This window comes from Ornithodoros turicata, chromosome 9 (assembly GCF_037126465.1).
Source record: "Ornithodoros turicata isolate Travis chromosome 9, ASM3712646v1, whole genome shotgun sequence".
Lineage (NCBI taxonomy): Eukaryota > Metazoa > Arthropoda > Arachnida > Ixodida > Argasidae > Ornithodoros > Ornithodoros turicata.
The window spans coordinates 23,592,799-23,600,939 of record NC_088209.1 but is presented as its reverse complement, the minus strand read 5'-3'; the positions used below and the strand labels follow the sequence as shown (position 1 = coordinate 23,600,939).

Genomic DNA, 8,141 nt, shown 5'->3' with positions numbered 1-8,141 from the left:
AATAGGAACAGTCTGGGGTAGTTGGTATAGGTTCATGATAACGAATAGCAGCAAGAAGACAAGGACAGGGTAGAAGTAGACAGGACAACTGCAGACTCTCAACTGAAGTTTACTCAAGGAACACAGCATCTGCTACAACATGGTAGAGTTGACCTACGCTCAAAGCTAGGGGCGAACAATATGTCGCGCCCGAAAGCCACGGTCTTGAGGGTATTACCATGGTCCCTGAAAGGGACGCGACCTTCGGTCCTACTTTTCTTTTTCCATAGGAGGCTGCGAACAAGTGCCCATTCGTGGAACCCAGCCCTCCCCTCCCGATTTGTTTCGGTTACAGTCTGTCTACCAACGTCATGATGACGTTTCTCGGGCAGAGGTCTATTGCTGACCGCGTTCAGATCTCCGGAAGAAGCGACATGCGAGGAGGCCAAGTACCACTTTCCCTTTTCCAGGCTGCTTCTGATAACGGCAGCATGGTTGCAGCTCAAAGCTATCTGAAAGAAGGGCGAGAAGGAAACGGGAAGGGTCGGTTGATCGTTTTTCTGCCGCCGCACCTTGCATAAATTTGAGGGAGTATGAGCTCGGCCAACAATTTGCGCACCTCGAAACGAGGTTTTTCTTTTCGCTTTTTTTTTTTTTCATTTATTATCAAAGCAGTAGGGAATGTACTCCACAATGAAATGGGGTAAATCCGACGTATAAGCATTCCGTTCCCGTCAACAAAAAATAATAAAAAGAAAGACGTGAGGTTGACCTGGCAAATTTCCAAGATGAACTGGGAAAATTCAATTTCTCGCGAATTAAATTTGATAAAGGTGCTTAGAAGTCATAGCAAATCTCTCCCGAAATAAATAGCGTTGACCCTATGCTGTTCCAACAAGTAATTTTTTTAATATAATTTTTTCACGTAAAGTGAAACACCCAGCATATATACAGGGTGTTTTTTTTCTCTCTCTCTAATCAGTAATAGCTTTTTTAGAAAAAAGTTGTGAGAGTAGCTCTGGTGCCATCTTTGCGGGCGGGTTTACGCGGCCAGGCGGGCGTCCTACGGGAAATTAGCTAAAATTCATAAACTTATTAATTAGATGTTTTCTGAGAAATGCGCGATAGCAGAGTTGGAGCCAGTCGTTATTCAAATCCATAGTCCTTATTTAACACCTCGAGAAGCGGACGTACCTTGAGATATAAATTGCAAAATTTCACTATGCAAATGGGCCGCAACCAGAAGTACGCACGGCGCAGAAAGAATGTCAGTCCACGTGAGAGGGCCACGTGCTTTGGAGCAGTGGAGGTCATTAGAGTAGGCCCCAGGCGATGAATTCACCATCATTAAGTAAAGCTGTTGTTTGTCACCACCAAAAGGTGACACGTAGTGCAATACAAGCTATCGTTGCAATGTAGAACAGGGAAAACACAACGAAAAAAAAAAAAAAAACAACAAAAAAAAACAGGGTAAAGAAAACTGGACTAATACCTTGTTCGCACTATTGCATTTTCAGGCGTTACGGGTGCATCGCGGCACGGTTGTCATGGCAACGAAGTACGGCGTACCAAAAACCTCCGTCTACGCAGCTGACCAATGAGCGAAGGCGCACTGGAGAGTGGAGATAGATAGATAGACGTAGAAAAAGTGGAGGCATAATTGGTCAAACACAGGCGTTTTCCGTATCAAGAACGCGTGTCAGTCTCAAGAGCGGCCTCAAGTGGCAGTGTGAACCAGACATTAGGAAGAGAAGAGACGGAACACACACTCTACCTTAGTCACGTGTTTTGCACTTGCACATACATTGCAAGTTTTCCCTCATCAAGATGTTTGAAAGTTTAACATTAAAGTACAATTCCCAGTACCCTGTGCTCTAAATAAGTTAATTTAAAATGTGGGTACTGTACTTCAGGTACCATTGGCAAGCACTTTGCCATCACTGCCACAGCATCTCTGCTTGTCGTGAACATGTTGTTTCACAGCTGTAGCTTTTTCTCCGAACTTCGGATATTAACAGAGATACGATAAATAAAAGATAAAAAATTCTGAATCCTCGGAACGTAAAACGCTCCGAATATGCAAAAAAAAAAAAAAAAAAAAAAAAAGGAAAACTCGAAAAACCCGGAACCCAAGTTACGTATGTTATTTTACGTATGTAAACCCGTACTCGTGACCAATGCTCCGAGACAACGTAAGAGCTACAGTCACAAATGTATATCTCCGCCATCGGAGAATGTAGTCCGCACATTTGAGAAACTGAGAGTGGGGTATACCATATGTGGCAGATGCCAGGCGGACAGGGAAGTCGATTCGCAGGTTGTGTTAGCGCGAACATTTTACGTGTTTGCTTTAAAACGTGCCAATGTGCTCTAAGCACATACGTCGTCTTCGACGGGTGTTCTCGCAACATGATCAGTGTACAAGTAACAGTTTGAAGCATGCTGGCGCACTATAGGTTGCGACTCGGAGGCGTTGCGCGTCCGCAGCCAATCACAGACGTCTTTACATTGGTGGGCAGACAGAGCTGACATATAGGAGTTAACCTGTCCCGAAGTATAGTCCCGTAGATACGTTCCTTCAACTTCCTTGTGTGATAGCAGTTTTGCCTGGACCCCTTTAAATGGACCATGAAGGAACCCCCGAAGACCTCTGTAAGGATGTGTAATGTAGTCTTGGAAGATAATACATTCATCATGCGGATTATGAACCAAACATATTGGTCAGAACGGAGATGTGAACTAAAAACCGCGGCTAGAAAAAAGGCGACTGCAGCGACCCCACCGTTGCCGGCGCAGCGGAGAACCTAGATGCCACGTCACAAGCAGGTGACCTTCCCCGCAGGCGGACTGGCTTGGTGCAACCTTGGAGTGAGCAAATGATGGAAGTGACGACACGCCACTCGTAAAAGGGTGTGTGTGGTTGATCACTTGGTAGAAAAGCACTGAAGAGAAGTCCACAGTTTCAAATGTAGTCAACGTAAAGCATAATTACTCGAAAATGTACTTAACACTCGGTACTGAGCAGCGCCAAAAGCACATCGTTGTTGCCACCGAGAACCACGACCGCAGTGGACGTCGGGGGTTCGATTGCAACGAACGAGACACAACAAGCATAACTTTGCTTCCGCCACAGCAAGTCTGAAAACAGCCTAGGGGGAACAAAAGAGCACATGAACTACACGCTCGCCTTATTATGTCACCCCCTGGGTCAAATCACTTCAAACAACTACTCTGGTACACTTTCTAACAAATCGTCCGTTTTCACTGTACAAAAGTAACGCTCCCCGGTCTGACTAGCAGTCATCTATCAAGTTCCCCGTTCCTGCAGACGCCCATAAATACACAGTTTTCCGACGTTTAGTTTATCTAGCTCAGATCGTATGGTGTAGCTCGCGTTTTGTCGCCCCTTTTATTAAGTCGTACCAGACTGACGTTATCAACACGCATGCGCGATACAGCTGCCGCCATTACAGTATCATTGAGTCCGTATTACGAGCAAAGTCGCCTCTCCAGGACAATAGCCATAGCCCAGGACACGTATAGTATTGTAAGGTCCGACGTGTATTGAGAGATGTTATCTGATGGCGCCGCCCCCATAGTGGGGCAGTGTGTGCAGTGCCGCATAAATCACTTTGGCGACAAGCATTGTGCGTTCCGCAGATTCGCATCGCGGACATTTTTGCGCGACGGAAGAAACGAGGCGGGGTGAACCTTCCTGGGTACGACAAACGGCTGGAAGCCGGACAGGGCTGTGTCGTTCGCTGGGCGTACCAACGCAGAGCCCATATGGAAGGTCTATTCGGCGGTCATGGTCAACAACTGAGATGATCATCTGAGAAAAGCAACGTAAACCCTCGTTTGAAAGCGATAGCTTTATAGGGTCAACCACAGTGTAGGTCCGTCCAACATGACGGTGCCACCACTGCCACCGCCACGTTCAAACGCGTTTGGCACGATGACTCAAGATGCAGCTAAAATCTATTTCATTTATTTCTGTCTTTTTGGATATTAGGCTCTGTGCGCGGTTTGGATATATAAAAGGCGAAAGGGCGATGAGAGCAGGAAGGCAAACGAGCCGAGGCGAGCTCCATCTATGGACAAACGCAACATATCACGCGGGGAGGCTATGTCAGTGTGATCTAAAACTTGCATCCCTGACCGGTAATCAGGAGGGTCCAGCTTCAACCCCTGGCGATATGTCATCAACGAGTCCCCCCCCCCCCTGCCCCCCCCCAATCTTGCAACACCCAATGTAACTCTTTCTCATTTTTGCACACGCCGATGTATGCAAAGCACAGGAGGTACTGCCGTTTGCTCCTGTTACATCTACAGATTTACCTGGAACCGATGTGCAATGACAAACTGTTCTACTTCACGCCAACAGCGTCATAACCGATCTCACAATGATGATGTGCTGAATAAAGCTGATCTCTTTCGTAGCAATGCAATGCAATGCATTGCATTGCGTTGCAATAGGGTGAGCAAGGATGCACCATAACCTGCTATACGGGATTGCCGTCATCGTTTGTTTTTTTCCTTCGCATTCTTTATTAGCACTGCAAGTCTGCAACTGTGGCATTGGGCGGTGTCCAGATGCACAGGGGACATATAGAAGAAGCGAGAGGCACCCTCCCGAGCCGACATCAGGGGAAACCATCACTGGCAGTTCCCTCAACTGTGTGATATCCCTCTACAAGTGTCTTTTGCAGTCGAGTGTCTCCTCCTGTCCAGGATACAGCTACTCTCCGAGTCACCGAGTGCTGATGACCGTGATGGCTGGACACAGAGAAGTACGCGTTCGAATCCTGCCACCAGCACCCGTTTTCTAGTTCATTCATTCAGGCCTTTCACAAAAATTTGTCCACTGCTCTGCACAAAAGCCTGAAGCCTTCGGCTTGGATGTCCCGTGACAACGGCATCACGCATAAAATGAGACACGAGCAAGCTCCTCCAAGCGTGATGTTTTCGTGACATGCCTTGTGGCAGGCCATGCAAGCAACTGATGGCCAAGGAAATCTCTCTACTGAACTCAGCGACACCCGAACAGAACACCTGGCCCGAACATTTGACGAACCACCACCATCACCGTCGTGAGTACAAGATGTAATCACCAGATGGCTGCACTGACCGCGCTGCTATTCCTCCTTTGAGCAGGTCCGGTTGACGGCATGGAGAAGCTAAACAGCGTTTTATTATTTTTCCAATTAGCAGAAACAGGGCGTCCGCAATGAGCCGCAGCACCCAGCGTGCTGCAATCCATCACCTAAACAAACAGGACCGGTTAATGAGTTCTCTCGGCAGAATGGCCGCCCCCTGCTGGAATTTGCCGCTTCCTCTCTCTCTCTCTTTCCTTGCCATCATTCCTCCTTTCGGATGATAGATCACGACCTGTTCGTGTTGTAGGAGGGGCACAATCTTTGTACAGTGCAGTCAATCAGTCCGACTGCAATCGAAGCCAAAGGTCTCTCTTCTCCAGATCGCTTCTGATTGCTCTGATATATCACTGCGAGGTCAAAACATGCTCAAATGAGAGCTATCTCTCTCTCTCTCTCTCTTTCCTCCTCTTCCTCTGGCTTCTCAAGAGACAATGATATTGGTCGTGTCAGAGACACGGTCGGTCAGTAACCTCTGTCGTGATGGTTCTGGAGGTGGTGCTGAATGCCACTTTAGGATGTGCCAGCGGCCTGAGGGAAAAGTTAATATTTGCGATTCCGTTACCCAATTAGCTCCGCTTCTCAAGGAAGAAACGACGGCGCTAACGTGCACTGCCTGATACTCCTGGACAGGCATGCTGAGATGGGGTGGAAAGACAGGGAACTGAGTATATGTTAAGCTTACGATATTGTGGCCGTGCTATAGCCGAAATGGACCATGCATTCTGAGAGCTGTGAAGCAGTGACACAGTAATGCACTCTCCGCGAAGACGGCTTCGCTTCATTTTGAATTCATATACGTGCACATCGTTCGAATTTTAAAAAAATGCGAAACAAATAACACGACGACAGAGTTGCACCATAACTGCTGTGCATAATAAGCCACCCAAGCCATAATAAGCCAAGTCGCCCTGTTATTCGTCGCGCGCTTTCTGAAAGGCGTGCTTGGAGTGTGTCAACTGCACTATGTTTTAGGGAGTAATGTACGTAAATGTGAAACCCTACGCTCAACAAGCGGAGAAGCCGACGTCTGCTGTTCTCAGTGTTATTACTGCTATACGGGATTGTCGTCATAGTTTTTTCTTCCTTTTTGTATTCTTTGTTAGCACTGCAAGTCTGCAACTGTAGTGTTGAGCGGTGTCCAGGTGGAGAGGGGACATCTAGAAGAAGCGAGAGGCACACTCCTGAGCGGACATCAGGGGAAACCATCACTGGTAGTTACCTCAACTATACACGATATCCCTCTACAAATTTTGCGGGAAACTCAGGGAAAATCTCAGACGGCACAGGCCCAGTGGTAGGATTTGAACCCGCTACCTCACATTCTTTAGCGTGACCCGTGACGTCATGCGTGCAGTATAATGATTCGTCCACGGTCCACGTCCGATAATGAATGGTACAGAGAACATACATACACCATGTGACGAGATCACATAATATCCGAATGTTCAACGAAGAATAATCTGTACTGGAGGGGTGAAGAGCAGCAGCAGGTTTCACCTGATGAATTGTAGGCTATATATGGGGGAGATGCGAGGTGGAGGGCAGATGAAGGTGAGGACGTACGTTATCACCTTCACCTCACGGGCACTAAGATTAGGTGAGGTGAGGTGAAGAAAAATTTTCGGAAAAAATACTGAATCAGGGTGAAGGAAAGTTTCATGGAAAAGATTGAGGTGAGGACTAGCCTCTGGTTGCAATAACGGATACGTTTATTAGCTAATGAAAAATAGGAACTTTTTAATACAAATAAGCTGTCTCCGAAACACCGTGAAACACACAACGAAATGAAATATGCGTAGGGTAATCGGAATTATAGTCATTCGACATCGCCGAGAAAGATTACCTTTTTGCACTTGACGGATTTTCGAAAGAGAAGCTCTTTTTCCCAAGAGGTGCTTTATTTCTGCACTGTAGCCACTTCTGTCTATTAATTACAAAAGTTAATTAACGTATGTTCCTTAACTAAGATATGAACCGCCAATTACTTTCGTAACTTAGCCCTTACTCCCTGAAGCACCTCGTAAAGCGTGGTGGCTTACTGCTCACTGGCATATTGTTGCCGCATCTTTTCCTTCTCCACATATTGACAGTGACACGTATGATAGGGGGTTTCCCTGCGAACGCAAAGGAACTGATTGAGGTAAGATGAGGTGAGCAAAATTTAAGCAAGGATCGAGATGAGGTAAGTTTAACAGGATTGAAGCGGGTTGAGGAATATTCTTTGTAACGCATGAGGTGAAATGAGAAACCTCTGTATAGGCAAAAATTGAGGTCAGGGCATTTATTTGTTTATTTATGCCGGCCCACTGGTTGAGGCCCAAGGCAGGTAATATTTTCAACACCTCTGGCGCACTCTCAAGAAAAAAAAAAAAAAAAGCGTGGAGCACTTACACCTTTTAGGAGGTAATAGTTGTCGCATATGTTGTGCCTAAAATGTTGCAAAGTTCTACCTGCACTCTAAAAACAGAACTTCACCGCATAGCACGCTGTACGCCAACCATTGCCGCGAATGATAGGGTTGTTGCTTTTGATTCGAAGATAGAGGAGGCCGTACGCCCTTTTGTCGCAATTTGGATATATGAAAATTGCCACAAAACGGCGTACGCCCCCTCTCTCTTCGAATCACACGCGATAATCCTATCATTCGTGGCGATGGTTGGCGCACAGCGTGCTATGCGGTGAAGTTCTGTTTTTAGGGTGTGCTACCTCACTCTCTGCAACGAATGACAGGGTTACCGCTTCTGATTCGGTGAGCGAGGGGGGCGTACACCTTTTTGTAGCAATTTGGGTACAGTGGACCCTCGTGACCCCCGATAATCTGACATACGCGCTTTACGACCATACTCCTGGGGAACAAGTTAGTGACACCTCTGCAAATGCCCCCCGTTAATATGACAATTCCGCATTATGACCGAAATTTTCGGGAACGACCATGGTCATAATAACGAAGGTTCACTGTATATGATAATTGCTTTTGTCACCCTGTTACACCCTTTATCAGACGCT

The 8,141-nt window shown here is 46.8% G+C and overlaps 1 long non-coding RNA gene across 4 annotated transcripts in view; it reads right to left on the bottom strand.

Moving 5' to 3' along the window:
- Window positions 1-8,141, bottom strand: part of LOC135368400 (uncharacterized) — a 214,934-nt gene that overhangs the window by 20,604 nt on the left and 186,189 nt on the right. The window lies entirely within an intron of this gene.